General features: G+C 36.1%; 1 protein-coding gene across 2 annotated transcripts in view; it reads right to left on the reverse strand.

Moving 5' to 3' along the window:
- TTC28 (tetratricopeptide repeat domain 28) overlaps positions 1-25342 on the reverse strand; it is a 655470-nt gene that overhangs the window by 426145 nt on the left and 203983 nt on the right. The gene's annotated exons all lie outside the window — the stretch shown is intronic.

Here is a 25342-nt window from a genome sequence, read left to right on the forward strand (position 1 = left end):
GATCTAATGTACATCATGGTGATTATAGTTAATAATACTGTATTATATAACTGAAGGTTGCTAAGAGAGTAAATCTTAAATGTTCTCATCACAAGAAAAAAGAACAGTAATCATGTGACCTATGGTGGTAATCATTTTGCAGTATATGTGTTTACACAATGTTATATGTCAATTATACCTCAATAAAGCTGGGGGGAAAAAAAGAAAGAAAAATACCAGAATGTACAGGGTTATATTGAGAATGCCAAGAGATTCTTAACTTAGACACAGCAGTAAATTTCCCAAGGACTTTAAATAGCATTTGAGCAATGGAAGGAAATAAAACAATGCTGATTTGATGCTCTCTGTTTCTTCTTTCCCCTTGAGATCTTTCCGCCATGTTGCAGGTACAGACATCAAAAAATTCCACTGTAAAGCATCAATGGTATATAAAAGATGGCACACCAAACAAAAGTAAAAAATCTAAAGAAATCATACAGAGTACCAAGAATGTGAAATGTGATTTGGCACTAAGACTAGCAAAGAGCAGCACAGTGTGTGATTAATCCTGCATGGCCACATTTACATCTCTAATTTGCTCATATAAATGCATTAAGCCAGATGGTTTTAGAGACTAGCACTCTGCATATACTTGTGGGTCAGCACCCACATCTTCTGTACTTTACAGGTGCCCAGGCTTTGGCAGGACCCACCCTCACCCTTCATTAGTTTCCTAGCATAACCCCTTTATTCTTATTTTTCCCCAATTCCCATAATCAGCATTCTCACATCCAATATCCACCTATGCCAACATCTGCTGTAACCTTGCTAAGTAACATATTAGGAGGATGTGAAGAGGCAACTATTACTTTAACTTAGAACACATTAGGAAGACAATTTTGAAAATGGGCATTTTATTCTGTTTCTGAAAAATTAACACCCCCTACCAAAAATGAGAGTTACATATTTTACTAGTATAAATCCTATTCCATCTTTTAAAGAAAAATCCACACTAATATCTGATATTGTCAAAAATTCAATAAAAATGATAAAACCAAGGCTTTTATTTGTTAAATTCTAATACTGATTTTCAAGTATTATAATAACTCTATACTTATTGATCTGTTGGCATCTAGTTCCAATCAGACACATCATGTGAGCCTATTCAGTAAGGCAGCTGTGGTAGCAATTTGTTTCTGGACTAACAATATACTGTTGAATATGGTCATTTTCTTATACCTCAAGTGCCAGCAATTAATGGATCCTCAATTAGTTTTCAGTATGGAACTGTCGTGTTAGGAACTATACATGACAAGCGAATATAAAATAAAGATGTGCCTTAAGCATTCACAAGCTTAGAATTTTCGTTATATCCTAAAATGAAAGAAATCTGAAAGAGCTCAGAAAAGACCTGTTTATTTTAAAGAAATAAGGTACAAAGTAAGAATGTTACGAAAATATGATGGTGTGTCCAAAAGGAAAATATCCTCAAAGATGTGAGTATGATTGGGGGGTGGGGCAGAGTGGGGGGCAACAGACACAATCCTCTCAGAGAAGAAGCTGAATCCCCATGGCAAATCTGCAGCTGCTCTACAAATGGTGGGAGCAGTTAAGGGGGGTATCCTCAGGTTCACAATGAAACAAGGAGAGGCCCAGGGTGCAATATCAAGACCCACAGGATCTACCTATTTGAGTAATGGGAAAAGCTATTTGAAATCAGCAATCTCACGGAAATATAAATAGTAAAGACACACAACTATCTAAATCTCTGTCTGTGGGTCCTATCTCTCCTCCAACTTTGGATTATCATTTCTTTCTTCCTCTACTTCTTTTATACATATAAGAGTTTACCTCTTATGCTATGTTGAGGGTCACAATTGCAGGACTGTCTCTCATTTGGTTTTGAGAGCAAAGGGATAAAACTCACTAAGAAATCTATTATTTCTTGTTAGAATTCATCCTTCTTGGTACAGTCAAAGCACTCCAATTATGATTTTCAAGAACATGCAATTATTCTGTCTTTAGTTATAACTAAATTAACAACCTCAGTTTAGGTACCCTACTTATCCTTCTTTCTCTGAGAACTGCACCTTATCAATAGGATTGAGAGTCTGAAGCTGTGTTTGTTCTGCACCCTCTGGCCATAGGAAGCTGGACCAGTGTTGGACATCTGACCAAGTCAGGGCTTCAAACTACCTTGTAGGAATCTGGAATCAATACTCAATTCTACTACCTACTATCCTATTAGTCTGGACGATTCTCCTGTGAACTCAGGACCTAAGGCTGCCATTGTGGGTTACATATGCTTGGTATCTGGCAAGCCAAAACAGAGAAAGGTGATCTTCAGAAAAAATAGAGCAGCATGAACAGCTGCAGACAGAGCAGGAGTGATTAGAGACTGGTAAACTAAGTAATATCTCCCAAAGGTATCCAGGGCCTAATCCATGGAACTTGTGAAAATTATGTTATATGGCAAAAAGCACTTTGCAGATGTGATCAAGTTAAGGATCTTGAGCTGGAGAGAGTACCCTGGTTTATCCAGGTAGGCCGTAAATATAATTACAAGTGCCCTTATAAGAGAGAGGCAGAGGGAGATTTTTCTACAGAAGAAGGCGGCCATGTGACAACTGAAGAAAGATGTCATGCTGCTTTGAAGATGGAGGAAAGGGATGTGAGCCAGGAATACAAGAAATATAGCTCTAGGGCTTCCCTGGTGGCCCGGTGGTTGAGAGTCCGCCTGCCGATGCAGGAGACGCGGGTTTGTGCCCCAGTCCAGGAGGATCCCACATGCCGCGGAGCGGCTGCACCCGTGGGCCATGGCCGCTGGGCCTGCGCATCTGGAGCCTGTGCTCCGCAACGGGAGAAGCCACAACAGTGAGAGGCCCGCGTACCGCAAAAAAAAAAAAAAAAAAAAAAAAAGGAATATAGCTCTCGAAGATGGAAAAGGCAAGGAAACAGATTCTCCCCTAAGCCTCCAGAGGGAACACGGCCCTGACAACCAACACCTTGATTTGAGCCCAGTGCAAGTGTTTTTGGACTTCTGAGCCTCCACACTTTTTTTTTTTTAGTTTGGGTATAGTTGTTTACAATGTTGTGTTAGTTTCTACTGTACAGCGAAATGAAGTAGCATTCCCTGTGCTATACAGCACGTTCTTTTTTTTTTTTTTTTTTTGCGGTAGGCGGGCCTCTCACTGTTGTGGCCTCTCCTGTTGTGGAGCACAGGCTCCAGATGCGCAAGCTCAGCGGCCATGGCTCACAGGCCCAGCCACTCCGTGGCATGTGGGATCTTCCCGGACTGGGGCACGAACCCGTGTCCCCTGCATCAGCAGGCGGACTCTCAACCACTGCACCACCAGGGAAGCCCTACAGCAGGTTCTTATTAGTTATCTATTTTATACATATTAGTGTATATATGGTTAATCCCAATTCATCCCACCCCCTCTTTCCCCCCTTGTTGTCCATATGTTTGTTCTCTACATCTGTGTCTCTATTTCTGCCTTGCAAACTGGTTCATCTGTACCATTTTTCTAGATGCCACAAATATGCGTTAATATATGATATTTGTTTTCCTCTTTCTGACTTACTTCACTCTGTATGACAGTCTCTAGATCCATCAACATCTCTACAAATGACCCAATTTCGTTCCTTTTTACGGCTGAGTAATATTCCATTGTATATATGTACCACATCTTCTTTATCCATTCATCTGTCGATGGGCATTTAGGTTGCTTCCATGACCTGGCTATTGTAAATAGTGCTGCAATGAACATTGGGGTGCATGTGTCTTTCTGAATTATGGTTTTCTCTGGGTATCTGCCCAGTAGTGGGATCGCTGGGTCATATGGTAGTTCTATTTTTAGTTTTTTAAGGAGCCTCCATACTTTTCTCCATAGTGGCTGTATCATTTTACATTCCCACCAACAGTGCAAGAGGGTTCCCTTTGAGCCCCCACACTTTTAAGAGAATAAATTTATTGTTTAAGCCACTAAGTGTGTGGTAATTTGTTACAGCAGCCACAGGAAATTAATACAGAGACCATGTGGCCCTAGACAGAGAGTCTGGGAAAATGGATGCCTGAGTTCTAACTGCTTCCTATTTTATTCCTTCAAGTGGCCTAGCTGGCACATCTTGCCATTAGGTTCCACAAAACACCAGTGTTCCACTACAATGAAACCAGTGTTTCACTACAATGAAACAACATTTTGCTAAAGCCAACCAGAGGCTTAGTTAAGATGTAAGGAGGACCAATAAAGTATAGGGAGCTATGCAGTATAATTTGAAAAGAACCATAATGCATGGTCTCCAGATAAAAATGTATTTGCCACAAGGTGGAAAACAGTGTCCCAAATCTCCACCCCAGTAGTCACTCTTGTAGCTTTATCTCCAAAAGGCCTTGCTTTAAAATGAAACTCTCTTTTTACCTGAAAGTGGAATTCCCCAATATAATTGCATCAACTGAACACATCAACATGGATTTGTCAACAAAATAATGTAACAAAGTTTATATTTGGCCCTAAAGAAATAGGACAAAGAAAAGTTACATTTGCAAGAAGGAACTTGTAAGAGGCTGGAAAATAAAACAGCATCTAAAAAGGCAAAATTCAGTAAGGTGGCTGTGATACAATAAGAAATATTTATTTGGTCTTTGTCTTTGGTCCCTGGCACAAAGCGCCTAAAACCCTTGGTATCTCTGCAGTGGTGAGAGTGTCTTTGGGAGGCAAAAATTCTACCAATGAACCTCCAATGCCTCCCAAAGAGTGTCTTTTGTACGCTAATGAGATGACTGTTCGCTGGGCCCTGGTCTTCAGAAAGACCAAGGTGTGATTAGAGGGTTAGAACTTTCAGCCCCGCCCTCTGACCTCTAGGGAGGGGAAAAGCACTGGAGGTTGAGTTAATCACCAGGGGCAGATGATTTAATCAATCATGCCTACATAATGAAACCTCCATAAAAACCCTAAATGGTAAGCTTCTGACAGCTTCTGGGTTGGTGAATACACTGAGGTACTGTAAGGGTGGCACACCCAGAGAGTGCCCCTGGGAAGCACTGTGCCCCTCCCACCATATCTTGCCCAATGCATTTCTTCCATAAACTGTTTCCCTGAGTTGTGTGAGCTGTTATAGCAAATTATCAAACCTGAGGAAGGGTCATGGAATCCCTTATTTATAGTCAGTTGGTCAGAAGTACAGGCGGCAAACCAGGACTTGCAAGTGGTGTCTGAGGTGACTTTTGTGAAACTGAGCCCTTAACCTTGTGGGGTCTACACTAACTCCAGGCAGTTAGTTCAGAAATGAAACGAATTGTTGGACCCTCATTTGGTGTCTGGATAATCAGAGAACTGGTTGTTGGTGTCGGAAAAACTTACACACTAGCAATGACAAAGGTTTTAGCAAGTAGAGAACAGTGTAAGAGAAGTGGGTACCTAGAGAAGGTTAGACGCAAAACCTTGAGACGATATGAGCAGATTTTCCCCACATTTCAGCCTAAGGCCTACAGATTTAGAAGATCAACAGAGAAACCAAAATGTGCTTTAAAAATGAAACCTATTTTAAAAGCTCAGTACAGAAATTATACTATCCCAACATGAATCACTGCATTTCAGTAGAATGAGAGAAGCAGTTTTCCATTTTCAACAATCCTTTCATTTTTCAAAGCTTGGAAAGTTGTACTTCTGTGAATAATTATTAGTCTATCAGTCTGTTATTTACCTTTCTAATGGTATGTGTAAATAGCTCTTTCTCCTAAAAGTGTTATCTTTCCTTGCAGTACCTTTATGGGATAGGTCTTTGTAGTGCTGAAATTCCTAGTATTAAATCTTCAATTCACATGAAAAGAAAGATGTCATTAGAAACTGTTTGATTACTGATGCAGAAAAACAAAATCCTAACATAACAGAAACCTAATCTAGGTTGAAATGCTACAGCTAAAAATCATGGGAAATAAAGATATACTTACCTAGAAAGGAGTCGCTGACAAAAGAAAAGACCTGGGGGAGAAAATACATGCTTAACATAAATTTGGAAGATATTGTATCATTTAGTGAAGAAAAAGCAGAATTCCTGAACAGCAGATAACTAACGTGCTCATTTATCTCTTGGAAACAACAGGGAGCATGGAAGGTCAGAACAGGGGAGCAATCACCCAAACAGGATTATTCATGAACTCTAAATGCTTGTCACTAATTACAAATTACCTAGTAATACTGTGAAATGATCAAATAGGTTAATACAGGATTTGAATTAATCTTCCTGGATTTAAGATTTTCCTCTAATCCACTGAACCTTAGAAATCAGTGAAGTGTGATTTCTGTGTTCTGAGAAAGCACACCGGGAACATTAACATAATATTCCAATCTCTTGCCAGGCTAGTCTCAGATACAACTCTTTTGCTAGGGTAAAAACTTAATGCTTCGTGTTCTGATCTACCTTTTAAAGAAAGGTCCATTTGAAGTCAGAGAGCCTCTTTGAGCCTCTGGAGGGCAATGACTGTGCTCAAAGCATCTTTGAGTCTTCAGTGCTTAATAATTGATATGTTTGATAAATGAATGACACAAGTTAATATCTAAAACCTTTCTTCAAAGATTCTGCTTTTCCTATATACATAATTAAAGCCCCAAATACAATACCATACTCTAACCAACTAAGAAACATTTATATCTATCATTCCTTTATTAATTTATATCAACATCATATCTACCATTCATGTTCCAATTCTCTACCCTGGATTATTTCCTTCCTGATGTCCCTATCACTCTTTTTTTTTTTTAGTGCAATGACATTTCTTAGGTTAAATGGCTACTATTCTCTTTATATAGAATAATGGTAAAGACTGACTTGTATAGTTTATTCTTTTATCAGTGGGGGTTATGAGCCTCAAGCAGTGAAGAAATAATTCTTACAGGGGATAGGAGGTCAAAAGAAGAGGATAGAAAAACTGCATTCTATTACTTATCTTGGGTGGTTGTTTCACAGGTGTTTGCTTGGTGATAAATTATACATCTTGTTTTGTACACTTTGTGTTTGTAGACTACCACATTTTAACAAAAAGAAAATGTGTGTGTGTGTATCCCCAAATATATAAAAAGAGAAACTGCAACCACGAAATAAGAACAGGTTACTTAAAAGACACACACACACTACAGAGGATCAAAAAGAACTCTTAGAAATTAAATATATAATAAAAATTAAGGACTCACTAGGACAGTAATATGATAAAACCTAGGAAAGTCTCTCCACAAGTATAATGAAAAGGAAAAAAATTTGAAAGCAAGAGAGAAAAGATAAGGGAAAAAAATTACCAGTCCAGAAGTGCCAATATCTGCATAACAAACATTCCAGAAAAGGAGAGTAAAGAAAACAGGGGGAGGAAATCATCAAAGAAATGATTCAAGAAAATTCCAAAGGATATTCATTTGGAGATTGACAAAGCCCACCAAATACCCAATGCAATGGATGAAAATACACTCACATCAAGGCAACACATCAGAAATTTCAGAACACTCAATATCTTATAAGCTTTGAGAGAAAGGAAGATATTAAAGAGTCAAGAAGAAAGGATTTAGAATCAGAATGGCTTTAGACTTCTCAACAGAAACACCCTATTTAAGCTAGCTTAGGTGAGTGTCTAATCCCTGCAAAAGAATGGCAAGAGTCTTAGCTAAAACATTACTAATCTCATTGTGCTTGGGGAAAGCATAATCAAAAAATAAAAAGAGAAAGTGACCCATAATTATTCCTATAAACATAAAACATTTCTTTACATTATAATGAAATAAAAATGAAAAGGTGGGACTTCCCTGGTGGTCCAGTGGCTAAGACTCCGTGCTCCCAATGTAGGGGGTCCAGGTTCGATCCCTGATCAGGGAACCAGACCCCACATGCCACAACTAAGAGTTTGCATGCCGCAGCTAAAGACCGCATGCTGCAACTAAGACCCGGCACAGCCAAACAAATAAATAAAATTTTTTTTTAATGAAAAGGAATACAGGCTGAAAGTACTAAAATCAATTCACTTAATAAATGTCAAAAATATTCTTACTAAAAATATATATATATATATATTCTTACTATGGACTGAATTCATATATTGAAGTCCTAACTCCCAACGCCTCAGAATGTGACTGTATTTGGAGACAGAATCTTTAAAGAGGTAATTAAGGTAAAATGAGGTCATATGGGTGGGCCCTAATCCAATGACTAGTGTTCTTTTTTATTTTAATTAATTAATTTATTTATTTTTTGGCTGCGTTGGGTCTGCATTGCTGCATGCGGGCTTTCCCTAGCTGCAGTGACCAGTGCGCAAGGTTCTCACTGCAGTGGCTTCTCCTGTTGCAGAGCATGGGCTCTAGGCACACAGGATTCAGTAGTTGCGGCTTGCGGGCTCTACAGCGCAGGCTCAGTAGTTGTGGCACACAGGCTTAGTTGCTCCACGGCATGTGGGATCTTCCCGGACTAGGGCTCGAACCCACGTCCCCTGCGTTGGCAGGTGGATTCTTAACCACTGCCACCAGGGAAGTCCATGACTAGTGTTCTTATAAGAGTAGCTTAGAACACAGATACCAGATACCCACAGAGTAAAAGCCATGTGAAGATAGAAGGAGAAGACTGCCATTTACAAGACAAGGAGAGAGGTCTCAGAAGAAATCAATCCTACTGACACCTTGATCTTGGATTTCTACCTCCAGAACAGTGAGAAAATAAATTTCTGTTGTTTAAGCCATTCAGTCTATGATACTTTGTTATGGCAGCCCTAGCTAGCTAATACTCCTAATACTCTGCTAAAATAATTACTACTAGTTAAACATGGTGGATTAAACATAAGCATTTAGGTCTCCTGTCTCCTAAAATTCCACTAAAATGACATTAAAAGGATTTTATAAATGGCATAAACTCACAATGGAAATAAAAGATCAGAAGATGAGGCAAAAACAGCAAAGTTTTAAAAGCTAGAAAGCAGATGGACAAGTGGTAACTGACTTGAGAGAACCAAAGCTTAAGCCACTGAGAAAAGCCAATTTATACTGCAGAATCTCTATCAGGCTCAGGAAGTAGCAGAACCATGTACCTCTGGAAGCTGAGATGAAGACAAGCTAGAAAGTGAAAGATAGCTTGAAAGTCTATTTAAGAAGCAGTTACATTTCCAGATGACTGCTCCTCTCTCTTCTGGCAGAAGCCTGGATAAAGGAAAACAGAGATCTCTGGGCTGAGAGATAACAGGCATGGTTGGAGGGTTCCATACTAAAAATATATGGTTGAATTACAGGCTTATATGTTTGGCTCTCAGAACACTGACAGGCAGTCAAACATAAATCCTCAGACAGAAAAATGGAAGAGCCAGTGCTGGAGAATCTGACTACACGCAAGAAGGGGGAAAAAGACCCAAAGGAATTCTATCTAGTCAGATCACCATGTGATGAAAAGCACAGTCAGTCTCACCCTTGCTTTGAGAGCTTCCATTAAGTTTTATTGTACCTCAGGCTTAAATCTAAGCAGAAAAATAAGGATGGTAGACATTTTTGAGAAAATCATCTCATATAAAAAGCAGACACCAAAACAAACAGAAAGTAACTTGGAGAAATTAAAGAATATGCACATAGATAAAATTTCCAAAAAGTTACCATTAATACCCTTAAAGATAATAAGAGAAAATATTGCTGTACTAAAACAAGAACATTCAGGAGAAAAAGGACATATATACCCACTACAACATGAACTGACCCTGAAAAGATTATGCTAAGTGAAAAATACGGGAAATGAAAATTCACATGTTATATGATTCCACTTACATGATAATGTCCAGAATAGGCAAATCCATAGAAGCAGAAAGCAGATTAGTGGTTGCCAGGGGCTGGGGAGTAAAGGGAATAGAGACTGACTCATGGGTAGGGGTTTCTTTTGGAATAATGAAAATGTTCTGAAATTAGAAAGTGACAATGGTTGCACAACCTAGTGAGTAAACTAAAAACCACTTCATTATACATTTTTTAAATGGTGGATTTTATGGTATGTGAATTACATCTCAATTTTTTAAAAACGAATTTTTGAAATTAAAAATATGATAACAGAAATGAAATACTCAATATAAGATTTGAAAGGTAAGGTAGAGGAGATGTCCCAGAAAGTACAGCAAAATGAAAAAATAATGAAATTAGGAGGAAAAAAAAGTAAGAAAATTAAATGGCAGGCCCATGAGGTTCAAAATCCCAGTAACAGAAATTCTAGGAAGAGAGAATAGAAAAAACTAGAAAGAGGTAAACTGTCAAACTATATGTCTGTAAGTTCTGTAAAAATTTACCTGAACACAGAGAATGAAAACAGATCCACATTAAGGCATTTTGTTGTAAAATCGCAGAATGCTGGGGATAAAGAAAAGATCTTACAAGCTTCTAAGGAGAGAGGGGAAAAAAAAACAGCTTTCAAACAAAGAATCAGGAATCAGAATAGTACTGGACTTTGCAGTTGCAACAACTAGATAGCAAAGAATCAATGCCTTAAGAATTCTGAGGGAAAATAATTTCTAAACTAGAACTAAATTAATTGTGAGAGTAAAATATCTCTTGTGCTCTCTTTCTTAGGAAGGTACTGAAGAGCATTCTCTACCAAAATGAGAGAATAAACCAAAAAAGTTGATGGGATCCAGGGAAAAGAAGATCCAAAAAGGTAAGAAGCAAATAGATTCCCCAAATGATGATAAACGGAAATCCTCTGACAACAGCTATGCAGCAGAGATAAAATAAGAAAGGGAGGAGAGAGCAGGAGACAGGGGCTTAAACTGCAAAGTAAAATACTATTTTGGGGGGGTTAGCTCTTATACATGTGTAGAATCAGGCTTAGTTAATCAATCCATCAATAAAGGTTTATTCTTATTTATATTCCAAGTGATAACATAAATGCTGCAATTAAGGAGATGCCACTCAGACACTAAATGAATTAATAAATTATGAATTAATGCTATAAATGTACTTTAAATAAACTGTTTCCACATTTCTAAATGCCGATTTAATGGAAATTTGGACCTACACACTGAAGTATGAATGGGGAATCACTAACCCAAGAACCATAGTGTTCAGGATTGGTTGCCAAGCCTGTCCACTCCTGTCAAATACAGTATCCCCTTCCAAGTAAAAGGTATGAACTAGTTTTTTCCTGCAATAGTTGGCAACAAATTCTGATTTGAATGAAATCAGTTCTTCCTTTGCCTCATTATAATCTACTCTTCTACACAAAAGCCAGAGTACTTGTTTAATTTGTATGATCACTTAAATGTTTGATATACCAAGAGCTATACTGACAATTATATTTTAGTTATAAAGCAATCCAAGACCAGAACATTGCCAATAATTTGCACCTACCTCCACCATTCCATCTACCTCCGTCTACCTCCCTCCTGCCTGAGGAAATATCTTACTGCTGTATTTATCATTTCCTTGCCTTTTTTGACACAGTTTTATCACATCATGCCTGAACAAAATATTATTTAGTTTTGCTTGTTTATTAACTTTACCAATGATGCATATAATTGTAGTTCATTCATTTTCCCTAATGTATAATACTGTAATGTGTGACTATGCACAATTTATCCTTTATCCTGTCAATGGACACTTGGGTAGTTTCCTTTCTCTCTGCTATTGTAAACAGTGTTACTCACAAAATTCTAATGCACAGCTCCTAGTACACTTGTATAAGAGTTTCTCTACGTAGGAGTTGTAGAGTATAAAGTTTAAACTTTCAAAATATTGCCAAATGGTTTTAAAAATCAGTTATACCAGTTAATATTCCCACTAGCATGTTATAACAGTTCCTCATGATAATCATCCCCTGCAAAACTGTGTTAAATGGCACTTCTATAAATCTAGTAGGTGAACATAGTATCTCACTGTGGTCTTAATTTGCACTTCCTTGATTGTAATGAGGTGGTACAATGTTGAAAAGCAGTTTGACAGTTTCTTATAAAATTGAAATATACTAAACCATATGATTCAGCAATTCCACTTTTAAGTATTTGTTCAAGAAAAATGAAAACATGTTCACAAAAAGACTTGTTTGTATACAAATGTTCATAGCAACCTTATTCATAATAATCAGAAAGCTGGAAACAACCCAAATGTCCATCAACTGGTAAATAAATAAACTGTGGTATAGTCAAACCATTACATATCACATAGCAATAAAAATAAATGAATTTGCTAATGCTTGAAACAACATAGATGATTGCACAGTACAGACATTACGCTGAGTGAAAGGAGACAGATACAAAAGTATGATATTAGTATGATTCCATTGATACGAAGTTCTGGAACAGGTACAACTAATCTATGATAATAGAAATCAGATCAGTGGTCGCTAGAATGGAAAAGAGATTGACAGCAAAGCTGCAAGAGGGCACTTGTTGCAGTAATGGAAATGTTTGATACCTTGATTGGGGTAGTGGTTATATGAGTGTACACATATGTCAAAACTCATCTGTGTATTTTACTGCATGTAAACGTACCTTGGACTTACCAAAAACAAAATAAAATATAAATCGATCATGTCATTCCCCAGCTCCAAACCCAACATGGCTGCCCAAGACACTGAATGAATTAGCCTATACCCTCCAAACCTTGCCTATCATTCAATCCCTCATTACTACATTCCAGTCACATTGGTCTTCTCAATATTTATTAGAAATTCCCAAATTTCTTTAAAAAATAAAATACAAGGTAAAAAAGTAAAGGAGGAAGAATCTAGAAACAGTAATAATCATAATGTGTGAACTTTACTTGGATTCTAATTCAAACAAAACGCAAGAGAAAATCATTTACAGCATTTGCGTTAGATTGATTGCATCAATAAACTCGAATGGCTTTCCTGAATTCACTCCACTTTGTCCTGAATCTTTGTAGTCCCCTCCCACTCTGACTTGCTTTGACCAATGGAATGGTAGCAAAGGTGAGGCAAACAGAAGCTTGAAAAGCACTCACCCATTCTCACCTGCTCTCTTGCACAATTGGGGTTTGCTCTTACTTCTCTGCTTTCACCATGAAAACATGCCCAAGATTGCTTACTGGAGGAAAAAACATGTGGAGCAGAATCAAGATGGTCCAGTCTAGGCCCTAAATATGTGAAAAAGCCCAACCAAGATCAACAAAATCAACTACATCACCCACAGCTAACCACAGGTACATGCCCAGCTTAGCACAACAGAAACACCCAGCTGTTCCACAGATTCCATGCTTGTGCCCAGCTTAGCACAACAGAAATACCCAGCTGTTCCACAGACTCCATGTTTGCTCTTGTAACTTCTGAGGTTTTGTGGTTGTTTGGTATACTGCATAATTGTGACAAGAGAAAACTGATAAAGCATTTTCAGACAACTGGAAGTTCAACACTGACTAGATATTTGATGATATTAAGGAACCACTGTTAATTTTTTTCTAGTTATGATAATAATATTCTGGCCATATTGTTTAAAAGAGTCCCTATATTTTATACACACACTGAAATATTCTTAGATAAAATAATATGCCAAAATAATATGAAGGTGAGGTGGGATGGGAAGGCCTATCTTGCTCAGTTCTGATTTCCCAGCCACTAGAACACAGCTGGCTCATTGTAGGTGCTTAAAGAAAGAAATCAAACCACAGCTGACTGAACCAAGTTTCAAATGCACAAGTTAAGGCAATGAATATAGACTAAGTACAAGGGAGAAGAAACACCTCTCAGGTATCCTCACAGAACTACAACCAAAAGGGGTACTCAATGCAGAGTGGCAAGCTGACCCAATCAAACTGTCTGTCCTGAAAATACACAAACGGTATAGGTAGAATGAGGAGAGCCACTTTGGCTTAGGTTGTTAACTACTAGCAGGCTGGTTTCTCCATAACAACCCTTGCATTTCCACCGTTTGCATCAGGTGTGAGTACAACCCCATTACAGTAACTTTCAGTGCTATGCACATATATCCTAAAATAAATTCTCATTCAAAAGGTAATAAGTATTTCTTTTCTTTGGGACCATAAAGACTTATCTAATCACAAAACAATGACAAATCTGACCTTAATATGATCTTACACTAGTCACTGCTGTTGCACCTAAGACAATTTCTATTCTAGTGGCTGCTCTGATTTACCCATTTGGAATAAAACCTCTAATGACTTAAGTATTAGAGCTGATGAATCATAATTAATTAATAAACATTTTCAAAGGACAATAGGTAACAGATGATAATCAGAACCTCAAAGCTTAAAATGAGAAGTGTGTAAATTCTCACTGACACCAGCCACAAAATAATCATCTTTGTTCTCTCTCCCCATTCTCCCCACCCCTACATCCAACACCCCAGTCTCTTCATCTTTGCCATTCTGCCATCCATTCTCAATTTATCTCTTTCATTCCCTTTCTTTTTTCCTCCACACCCATTTCAATCCCTTTTTTTATCCCCTCTTTCTTCCCTTCCCCTCCAAGCTTCCATTAAAATGAACTCATTCACATTTTTAAAATATTTATTAAATAATATATAAGAAATGAAAAATAAAACTATAAAAAGATATCATTTTTACCTATCAGACTGAGCATCTCCTTCCTGAGGGAGAGAAAAAGGCAAACAGCAAGCTCACATTACAGAAGATGAGGCAAAGCCAAATGGGGATTATCAATATGCAGATTTTACAAGTCTCCAGATGTGAATTGTCAGTCACAATGATTACCACAGCAATCTCACAAAAGCTATATATGAGAAACAAGAATGCTGCTATAAGCATTCATTCTAAAAGCATTTGTTTAATGAGTTGGGGAAATTTTTGCAAACATATCCAACAATTTTCTTTCTCTTGTTTTTCAGATACTTGTCTCTCTTGTAACTAAACTATACATAGATCCTAAAGTTTTATGCCAGCAATCTTGCCATAAAACTAAAGCTTTACACTTGTGACCTCACCATCAACTTTCTGGCAATAATATCAGGTCACAGACTCTACAGAAAGACAGAAATATACACTCAGTAGGAATCTTGATATGTTCAGAAAATTAATTAGTATTTGGCATGCTGTTTAAAAAGCCTTTCATTCTGGTTCTGTCAAAAGCAGTCTGGCACATTTCTCTACAATACTAACAATCTGATGATTGGTAAACCAATGTTTTATTTAGGTCCTTTCTACAGTTCTTCAGTGTTGCATTTGCATACATACGTAAGAGCCAAGTCAAAAGCTGAGGTTCTAGATGAGGAAAGGGCATTTCATTTATAGATTAGCATCCTTTAATGCTTTTTTATGCTTTTAAGACTGTTTCCTATCGAATCAGACAACAATAAGAAAGCAAACCAAGAACAAAAAAGTGCAGTCAAGTGTTCACAGCTGCAAAAAAGAGAAGTTACCTTGCAAATTTTCTTATTGTATTTTCAAAATCACTAATTTAAAAGAATAATCACCCCTGACCACATGTCAGATCCTATTTTTTTAAAGGGATTTACATACCAAAGAGATAGGTTGATCATCCTCATTCTATAAATGGATAAAATGAGTATTATTAAGGTTAAATGGTTTCTCCAAGGTCACACAGTCAGCAAATAGCAGAGGAGGGATGCACATTCAGGTCTGATTCTAAAATCCTATACCCTTAACCACTATGCTACTCTTATTTTATTCTTTGTTATATATTGCATTACATCTGTAAAATTTACTCAACATAAAAATCTAGCTATATCAAGACACGTACTTTTGCAAGAATGAAATGTTTCTAATTTTTATTTCTGTCACTTATATGACAGGTGACATGCACAGAAATTTTGGTTGTTCATTATTAATTTCCATAGAAATGCAGTTATAATCTACATTTAAGAATAACCCTGGGCTTATTGCTAGGACAGTCCCCCATTTTGAGAGATGCCTATAATAGAGAAACTATTGCTAATAATTAAACATGGAAATACGAAACAAAAAAGAGAACACAAGTAAATTAAGAAAAAACAGCACTTTATGATTATAGAACATACATAAAAGGCTATACTTTAGTATGGAAAACACCAAGTCTGGACACTTGGTTATAATTTACAATAATCCAAATTAATATAGATTCTGATTAGCAAAATGCAGACATGTACATGTGACAATCATTGTGGAGCCCAACAAAGCTACAGAATGAAACCAGGTGAAAAGATGTGAATAGGAAATTTGTTCTATTTTGAAGAAGGGCAAGATTTTCTAACTACTGGGGTAAAATGACTGAATTCAAATGCTGAGACAGAATTTGGATTAATTTCTTGGTGCTGTTCTCCTTCATTCCCCTAGGACGAAAGATCATGTCACTCAACAGTGATACTTCCAGCCAATTAAAGAATGGGTTTGGGTTGCACCTCCAAGCTGGAAAGATTTCAGCTGTAATATAGGATCCACAACAACGGTAAAGCAAGGAAGAGTAGGTAAAATGAGCTCTGTCACACAGGCAGTCAGTCTCATGGGAAGGAAAGAGCCAAAGAATTAGCATTTCTGAACTTGACAAGTGAACGTCACAGTCACAGAGACTCTATATGCACCAGCAATCGTATTCTGCTCTGTCCCTTATATTACATCAGGTTTCAGGAACTATTTCTATGTGTGCTCCATGTCAACCAAGGATTTTCCTTCTCCCATATGAACCAAAAACTTCTGTAGATTTTTAGCCTAATTGTTGCTTGTTCCCACTCTCCCATTTTGCTCACATCACAGGGCTAGTGATTGGCAGTCTTATTCACAATACCCTACACAGCAGGCACTCAAAACAAACTGACCACTTTCATTATTCAGCAAGCAAGCAAGCATTTTTAAAATTAATCTACTGAGATGAAATTCATATAACATAAAATTAACCATTTAAAGTGAATAATTCAGTGGCATTTAGTACATTCACAATGCTGTGCAACCCCACCACTGCTCTAAAACACTTCCATCACTCCAAAGTAAAACTCCATCCCCATTAAGCAGTTTCTCCCCATTTCCCCCTCTCCTTCAGCCCCTGGAAACCATCCATCTGTATTCTGTCTCTACGGATTTATCTGTTCTGGACGTTGCACTTAAGTGGAATCATGCAATATATGACATTTGTGTCTAGCTTTTTTCACTTAGCATATGCTTTTCAGGTTCATCCATGTTGCAGTATGTATCACATATTCATTTCTTTTTATGGTTGAATAATATTTTATTGTACATATATACCACAATGTGTTTATCCATTCACTCATTGACAGACACTTCCACCTATTGGCTAATATGAATAATGCTATGAATATGTGTGTACCTGTATTTATTTGAGTGCTTGTTTTAAATTCTTTTGGGTATATACCTAGGAATTAAATTGCAAGATCATACGGTAATTCTATGTTTAACTTTTTGAAAAACTGCCAAACTGTTTCCCACAGCCAAGCAAGCATTTCTGAGCACCAACCATGCATTAAAGTCCCTGATCTCATGAAGTTTACATTCTAGTAAGAAAAAAATAAAGAAGTTAACCACTAATTTTATTATATAGGTAAATATATATACATATAAGTGTCATGTCAGATGGTGGTAAGTGATATGAAAAAATTAAGCAGAGTAGGGTACAGAGAGTTATGGGAGGGTACTATTTTATATAGGATGGTCAGGAAAAGCCTCTCTGATGTAAACAACATGAAATAAGATCATTGAGCATTTTTAGAATATCTCAATAGTCAGTGAAACATTATTTATTTTTTAAGAAACATTATTTCTTATATTACATTTTTCCAAAGTAATACTTTCATCTTTTTGGCTTGAATAACGTTCCTTCCCTTTGTGAATTTTTTCTGAATGTTAATATAGACTAGCATCTTTATGTAAAGATTCTTGCTATTTATTTTGTACAACACAAAATAAAACCCACCTGGTGAATTTTGTTGATCACCAGTATGCCCTACGGTGACAAACCTACATTTCTGATATCATCACAGTTAGAGGTAATCATCAAATAAAATGCTGTGGAATGTCAGAACTCTACAGTAATTTCAAACCATTAACTTCCCAAAAGGATGTAACTAGCAAATTATGAATAACTCAGATAAAGTATTAAATCCCAAATGTGGGGAAAATACACTTGGCTAAGGGTTAGGAACCCCAGTTCTACTTCCTGCTTTACTACCTTGGCTAAGTCAGTTACCTCCTCTGTATCTCAATTTTCAAAAAGTGCAGTGGGAGTGGGGGGACAAGAGATGATGTCTAAGGTCCCTTCCAGTCTAAAGTTTAAGAAATACATTTGAGTAGTATATCTGGAAGCCTCTAAGAGGGAGCTAAAGGATCACAAACACAGCTGTGCCTTGGCTGTCTTTAGTCAATTTAGTTGAGTGAAAAAATGGCTATCCATCCATATCGGACCTAGAGAATAGCCCCAGTTTAAACAGATGAATTGAGAAATCAGAAGTTTACAGCCCAAAACAAGGATCACCGTCCAAACTGATAAGGAATTCTAGGATCAACATAATATATACTGAAAGGTAGTAATATACAGAAAGAATTATAAGTAATATACAGAAAGAATTATAAGCTTCTGTATAGTAATATACAGAAAGAATTATATTCAGCACAGAATATCATAAAGCTGTCTTCTGAATGCCTAGTACATGCCTGGTATAGTTAGGCAAAATATATATAATATATATCATCATATACATGTATATGAACATATATAGAAATACATATCTAATATGCATAAGCATCCTCACTCCCATTTTACACATGAGAAACTAAGACTTAGATCAAGTAAATGTTAACAATCACACAGACAGACGTAGTAAAAAAAAGTGGGATTCTGATCCAGACAGGACTGAATGACTCAAAGTGCGCTATCATAGTGAAAGATCTTAACAATATGACTGAAGATACCATTCTTCACTTAAGTTCTTAATATTTTATTTATATTAATAAACCTAGGATGTAAACAAAACCCAAAATCCTAGCTGAAATCAAATCAACTTTCTTAAGTTTCTTTATCTAAAAGTTGCTTCCGTTATTTCTACATTCTAAATTCAAAACTACCTTTCAACTACTTAATTGACTTTTCTTTTTTTCACAGACAACATATCTTTTAGAACAAAATTCTCCATAACATATTTTCTAACTACACTCTCTCCCCAGGTGATTTCATTCAGTCCTATCATCTACATGCTATGACTCCCAAATTATATGTTGAGCCTTAACCTCTCCATTGAGGTGCAGACTCTCGTATCCAACGGCCTCCAAAATGTTTCCAGTTAGATGTTTCAGAGCATCTCAACTTGAATAAAGACAAGACATAATTTTATCTTTTCCTTGCCATATCTGTTCGTTTTCTAATCTTCCTATTGCAATAAATAGCACCTCTATCCAACCGATCACTCAAGGCTAAAACTTAGGATTCATCCTTGATTGTTAACTTTCCCTCCTCCCCATATCCATCCTATCACCTAGCCCTATCAGCTCTACCACCAAAATATATTTAGAATCTGTCCTCTATTTTTTTTTTTTTTTTTTACTAATCAGCACTTTTTAAGGTTTTTAAAAAAATTTTTATTAGGGTATAAATGATTTACAACGTTGTGTTAATTTCAGGTGTATAGCGAAGTGAATCTGTTATACATATACATATATCCACTCTTTTTTATTAATTTTTTTTTTTTGCCCATACTGCGTGTCATGTGGGATCTTAGTTCCCTGACCAGGGACCAAATCCACGCCCCCTGCAGTGGAAGCGCAGAATCTTAACCACTGGACCACCAGGGAAGTCCCTAGAACCTGTCCTTGTCTCTTCTTCTCTACTGCTCACCACCATCACTCACTCAAACTATGCAACAAGAATCACCTCCTACCTGTTCTCCCTTTCTGACCCCCTATAATCTGCACAGTAGCCACAGTGATCTTTCCAAATCACTGATCAGATGATGGCACTTCCAGGCTTAAAACTCTTCAATGGCTTTCTACTGCACTTCAGTAAAACCCAAATGTCTTGCCATGTCCTACTACAAAACCTCATGACCTGGTCTCTTACCACACTCCCTTACATCATTTCCTATCATAACTCTTCAGTCTCTGTGCTCCAGCATGCTGCTCTTTCTGTACCTCAAGTACACCAAGTTCATTTCTGTCTCAGGGTCTTTGTATTTGTGGTTTTCCCCTATCAGGAAACTTTGTCCCCAAATCTTTATGAAGCTAACTCCATCTTGTTATTCAGGTCTCAGTTTAAATGTTACCTCCACAGTGAGACCAAATCACTACCTCATCAAATAATTTATTTCTTTAGAGCATTATCAATATCTAGGATTATTTTTCTAGTGTATTTATCTAGCTTCCTCCCACAAAATCGTAAGTTCTTTGAGAGCAGAAATCTGGTTTGTTCTGTTTATTGTTGTATCCCAAGTACCTCAAAAACAAAAAATCCCTATTGCATAGCATGCACTTGATAAATATTTAATAAAGAAATGAATAAATGAACAATATTGACACAACAGACATAGTATCAATATTTTTTTACAAGTCAAAATTATTGCTATACTACCCTGTCAACTTGAAGGTAGAATCTATGTCTAATTCATCTTTCCATTTCCAGAGAACTTATACAGCACCTTGTATTATTGTAGGTTCTCAAAAAAAAGATTAAAATTAATGAAGGAAACTTTGTTCTAAAGTGTTTAAATATACTTAATTTTATACTTAATTATATATACTTATATTGATATTTATTGAGCATTTAGTGTGTACCAGGCCTTGTTCTAAATGATTTATGAACGCCTACCAACTCTGTGAGATAAGAAATACCATTATTCACATTTGATTTGATATGCCTAACAACTCTGTGAGATAAAAAATACCATTATTCACATTTTACAGATGTAGGATCTAAACAAAAAGAGCTTAAGTAACTTGCCCAATGTAACACAACTACTAAGTAGCAGAGTTGAAATCTGAACCTAGACATTCCTCCCCAAGACAAATATTAGTATCAGCTAATTGAGGGTTCTCAGAAAAAGCTTGCCATTTTATCTGTTTGAACTCATGACTCTTCAGAGAATTTGAGGTTCTACAAAACTTAAGTAAGCCAAAAGTTTATTTAGGTCATAGTTGTGACATAATCATTACTTGATATTAGAACAGGGTAACCTTCCAGAATAGTTTTCTCTGCTATGAGGTCCAGAGCAATGCCAGAAGGATCTTTGAGCAATGAAAGAACTGTACAGCATAAACTTAATTCATAATCACTGGAGGAAGCAATTGGGTTTATAGCTTACTATTAAGTACATGATCCAATATGAAATTCAACAGCGTACTGAAGAAGTGTAAAAAATTCTTAAATGTTTGGCTAATATAAAAAAGTGATATGAAATATACTACTTCACAACAGGAATTGTGAAGGTTATGAGGTTAGTATGAGTTAGTATAAGGTTATGTTTTTTCATAATATATAATTCAACTTTGTGAAGACTGATAAGCAATATCCTTTTGTCCTTGCTCTTCAAAAGCTGCTATAGTCATTATGCATCACCCCCAAAATTTTATTGAAAGTTTTATGATTCTAGCACTTGAGAATATCAAACTTTTTCATAAAAACAGGCAAACCCTGTAGTTGGTCATTTTTAATATCTGGAGCTACTCCGATCCTTCCCTGGAAGCCTAAGGGGTAGACAACCTCAGCAATGTTCCCTATACACACGCCTCATGTCTGACTCTACGATTATTCTCTTCCCCGGCTCCCCAGGTCCTCTACCAAAGATCTACCCTATGGATATTAAACTCATGATAGACTGGGGCCAGAGAGGAAAACCCTCCATAAGTCTAAGCCCAAAAGAACCTCGAATGACAAAATTATATAGATTTGTACCAAAATAATTCAATGAAAGTATATAGTAAGAAGAGTAAGTAAGCAAAAGGTAAAGAGAAAAGAATAGCAGATAAACCTCACAACTATTCTCAGAAATCTGAATACTCTTCTGGGTTATCTTAGAATCCTCAAACATGATTTACGTGTCTGATCTGTCTCCTCAGCTTGACACTAAGTACACCGAATAGCATCACATCTGTAAATCTCCTTAATAAAAATATCTGTAAACTGCTCCCCCTAGAATGTTCCTCAAAGTCCAGTATATTTTTACTACCCTGTCAGTTTTCTGCCATGATATTATGACAGGGTTATTTCATTTTAAAGGTTACCATTCCTTCAACTGCCACATATCAGCTATCACAGGAGCAAATAATGGAGTAGTATTTCTGTAATCTACATAGAGTCAACATTTTTTTAAAGGTTGTGAGTGAATGAAATGATCCAACAATTCTAAAACCCAGTCTGATGAGAAAATTAGAAAAGACTACCAAATCTTAGGAAAAATAAAATCCTTCCATTGTTAAACTAGTATCGTATCATGACTGAATCAAGCCATTTCGTTACATTTCATTTTTAGTTATATGGAAGTCAATATACTACATATATTATAAAATAATCTGAAAACCAAAATAACCTATACAAGTGACTTTTATATTGCCTTTATTTAATTTTAATATTAAAATACAAACTGCTATCTTAACATGACGTATCTGCTTAATTCCTAATTAACTTCATTTCCATCCATTCTTTCCCATATCTTTTCTCGTTTGGTTAGCTTTAAATATACTCATGCCAATTCTCCATGTCTCACCAGCATGATTAAAAATTTTTTATACAACATTGCTATGGGAAATGATTGATAACAATCTTATTTTTTTCAAACTGATTCCTTGCTGGGTCTGTGGGGTGGTAAAAATGTTAAAAGTGATTTAAAAGCTAGTTTTTCTGAAATCCTACTTTTTCAGATGAATATCAAAAGAGAAAGAAAATGAGCATGTAGTCATTTATCTTTAAAATGAGAAGTCCACACTGTGAAAATAAAGAAAAATACAAAGAGACTGAGTAACAAACTGCTCTAGCCATTTCCTGCAAAGAAATTACATTTGTGATTATAACTATCAAAATTATAGAAAACAACTCCCTGTTCTTCAAAAACCACTAAAATATGGCTCCAAAATCATAAGTATTATTATTTTTAAAATGTAAAGGTTTTAAGAGCAAAATCACGTTATTAATAAATTTAAGTAGTGAGCTGTTATGCTGGAAGACAACTGTGGTAAGATATACACAATACTAACCCATCTTGCCAAAAAAAGACACAGAGTAATAAAAACAAGTATAAAAGAAAATTGATTAAATCACTTTAAAAGAGGGGTTGATGCTTTCGAAATTCTTTAGTATGGAATTTTCTTCCTATGCGATATTGTACAAATGTCTTTGTCTTGTCTAAAGTGTACTAAAATTACAAATACACTCTCATACTGAGGAAAATTGCTTTTACTTATCAGGTTGAAAGAAACAAGGAAGCCTTGGAAAAACAGATATTTCCAGGGAAGAAAAGTAAAGCAGGAAAGTGAAGGTATAATAAAAAGGACTATAATCAGAGATATGGGAGGAAGACAAACTGCATTAATTAATTTTCTTTAAGAAATGAGACTAGCTGCACACTGAGATGAATTGTCTCATTTGCCAAGTGTCCCAAGTGGCAAAGTCAAACAAATAACTCTGTAATTCTTCATCATGTTTAACCATTTGAAGACTGCCAAAGTGGGGTAGGGAGAATCCTTCAAATCTCATGAGAATTACGACTAATCAACTTTTTTACGTGTAATTTTCAATATCTTCCTTTGTTGAAATAACCAAGTACCAAATGGAAATGGTATAAAAACAGAGCAAAACCAAATAAGATAAACAGCAGGAAGGGTATACTCTTCATGGGAGGCCAAGCTGGACAGAGCAAAGCCTTTCAAATCCCTTAGAACTGGGTTTAAGTTCTGACTCTTCCACTTCCTAATTAAACGACTATGTCATTTGTTTAATGTCTCAAGTCTCAATTTCCACAAATGTACAAAATGAAGGATACATCAGTTCTGCAGGAATGTTGTGAGATTAAAGATGGCTGTGATTTAAATATCATATACATAAAGTACCTAGCTCTTTCCTTAGTAAATGTCAATTCCTCCAATAAAGTACACAAGTCAGGCAAATATTTATATAAACATTGGGATATACTTTTAAATGATCAAAGTTTTGAGTATACTGTGTGATCTTCTGAAGCCAAATGACTCTCACTCGACATTTAGTTGAGAAATTTAGTCTTCAATTTTTATGTATTGATACTTTCATACAGAGGTAAACTTATGGAAAGATTTGTTGTAAATTTATTTTTCCTTTAGACATAACTTTTTTTTCCTCAGCCCCACTAAAAGATAAAGTTTTAAATCAAAGCCTAGATTTAACAGTACACGGGGCATTTTTTCCAAAATGAAAATAGCTTTATCATTTTTATCATTATAAAATTAATAAATTATCCTGATTTTTAAAAACTGGATATTACAAAAGTATCATAAAGAATAAATTTTTGAGATCATTTGAAATCCTAACACCTAGAGATAATAGTGATTAAGATTATGACTTCTAAACATACACACATACCCCCATCTTAGACTTCTTTCTCTGTATAAATGTATATATAGGTTTTAATAAAAACTAAGACAGTAATACCCTTTGAATAGGTTTTGGATGTCTTTTTTTTTTTTTTTTCTGGCCATACCGCGCAGCTTGTGAGATCTTAGTTCCCCAACCAGGGATGGAACCCAGATCCCGTGCAGTGGAAGCTCGGAGTCCTAACCAGTGGACTGCCAGGGAATTCCCTGGGTGTCTTTTATTAACTGTACAAAATCATAAGAATAACACTGACATAAATAAAACTTCCACAATCCCAACACCTTAAATGTTTCTATTTTTGCCACTTCCATTTCTAATGCTTGTCCATATAAATATGAAACTGACATAATTATAATCATAAAAGACACAATTTTATATTCTTTCTTTATCCATTGTAAGCATGTTCTATGTTGCTACATGAAAAAACTTAAGTAGAATACAGCAAATGAGATACTTTGTCATAAGAACTAATATCAAAGTATCCTTCCTGATTGTGATTTATAAAGCCAATTCCTCATTCTTGGAAATGATCGTTTTAATAACAAACATACCTAGCTTTATTTTTTAAGGTTTTGTACTTTGTTGCTATGGAGATTAAATGCAATGGGAGGTGAAAACTCTTGGTAAACCTGGATTATATGAATGTACCATATCATTAACTATCAGTAGAACATAGTAGGTTCTGAAGGAACATTTCAAGTATATATGCTGTCTCTTGATATTTGTAGGAATTAATTTTCTAGGACTTTTTTGCTCCATGGCAAACAAGACTCTTCCTCTATTCTATAAATAGATCAGGATATGTTATAAAAGATACATTTTAATGTATTTCTGGGTTTGCAAGCAAGTAAGGGAAAGCTCTAAGGGGGAGAAAGGAAGAAGG

This window comes from Delphinapterus leucas, chromosome 14, assembly GCF_059928025.1.
Source record: "Delphinapterus leucas isolate spDelLeu-1000000601 "Yukka" chromosome 14, BTC_Dleu_Yukka2, whole genome shotgun sequence".
NCBI classification, from domain to species: Eukaryota; Metazoa; Chordata; class Mammalia; order Artiodactyla; family Monodontidae; genus Delphinapterus; species Delphinapterus leucas.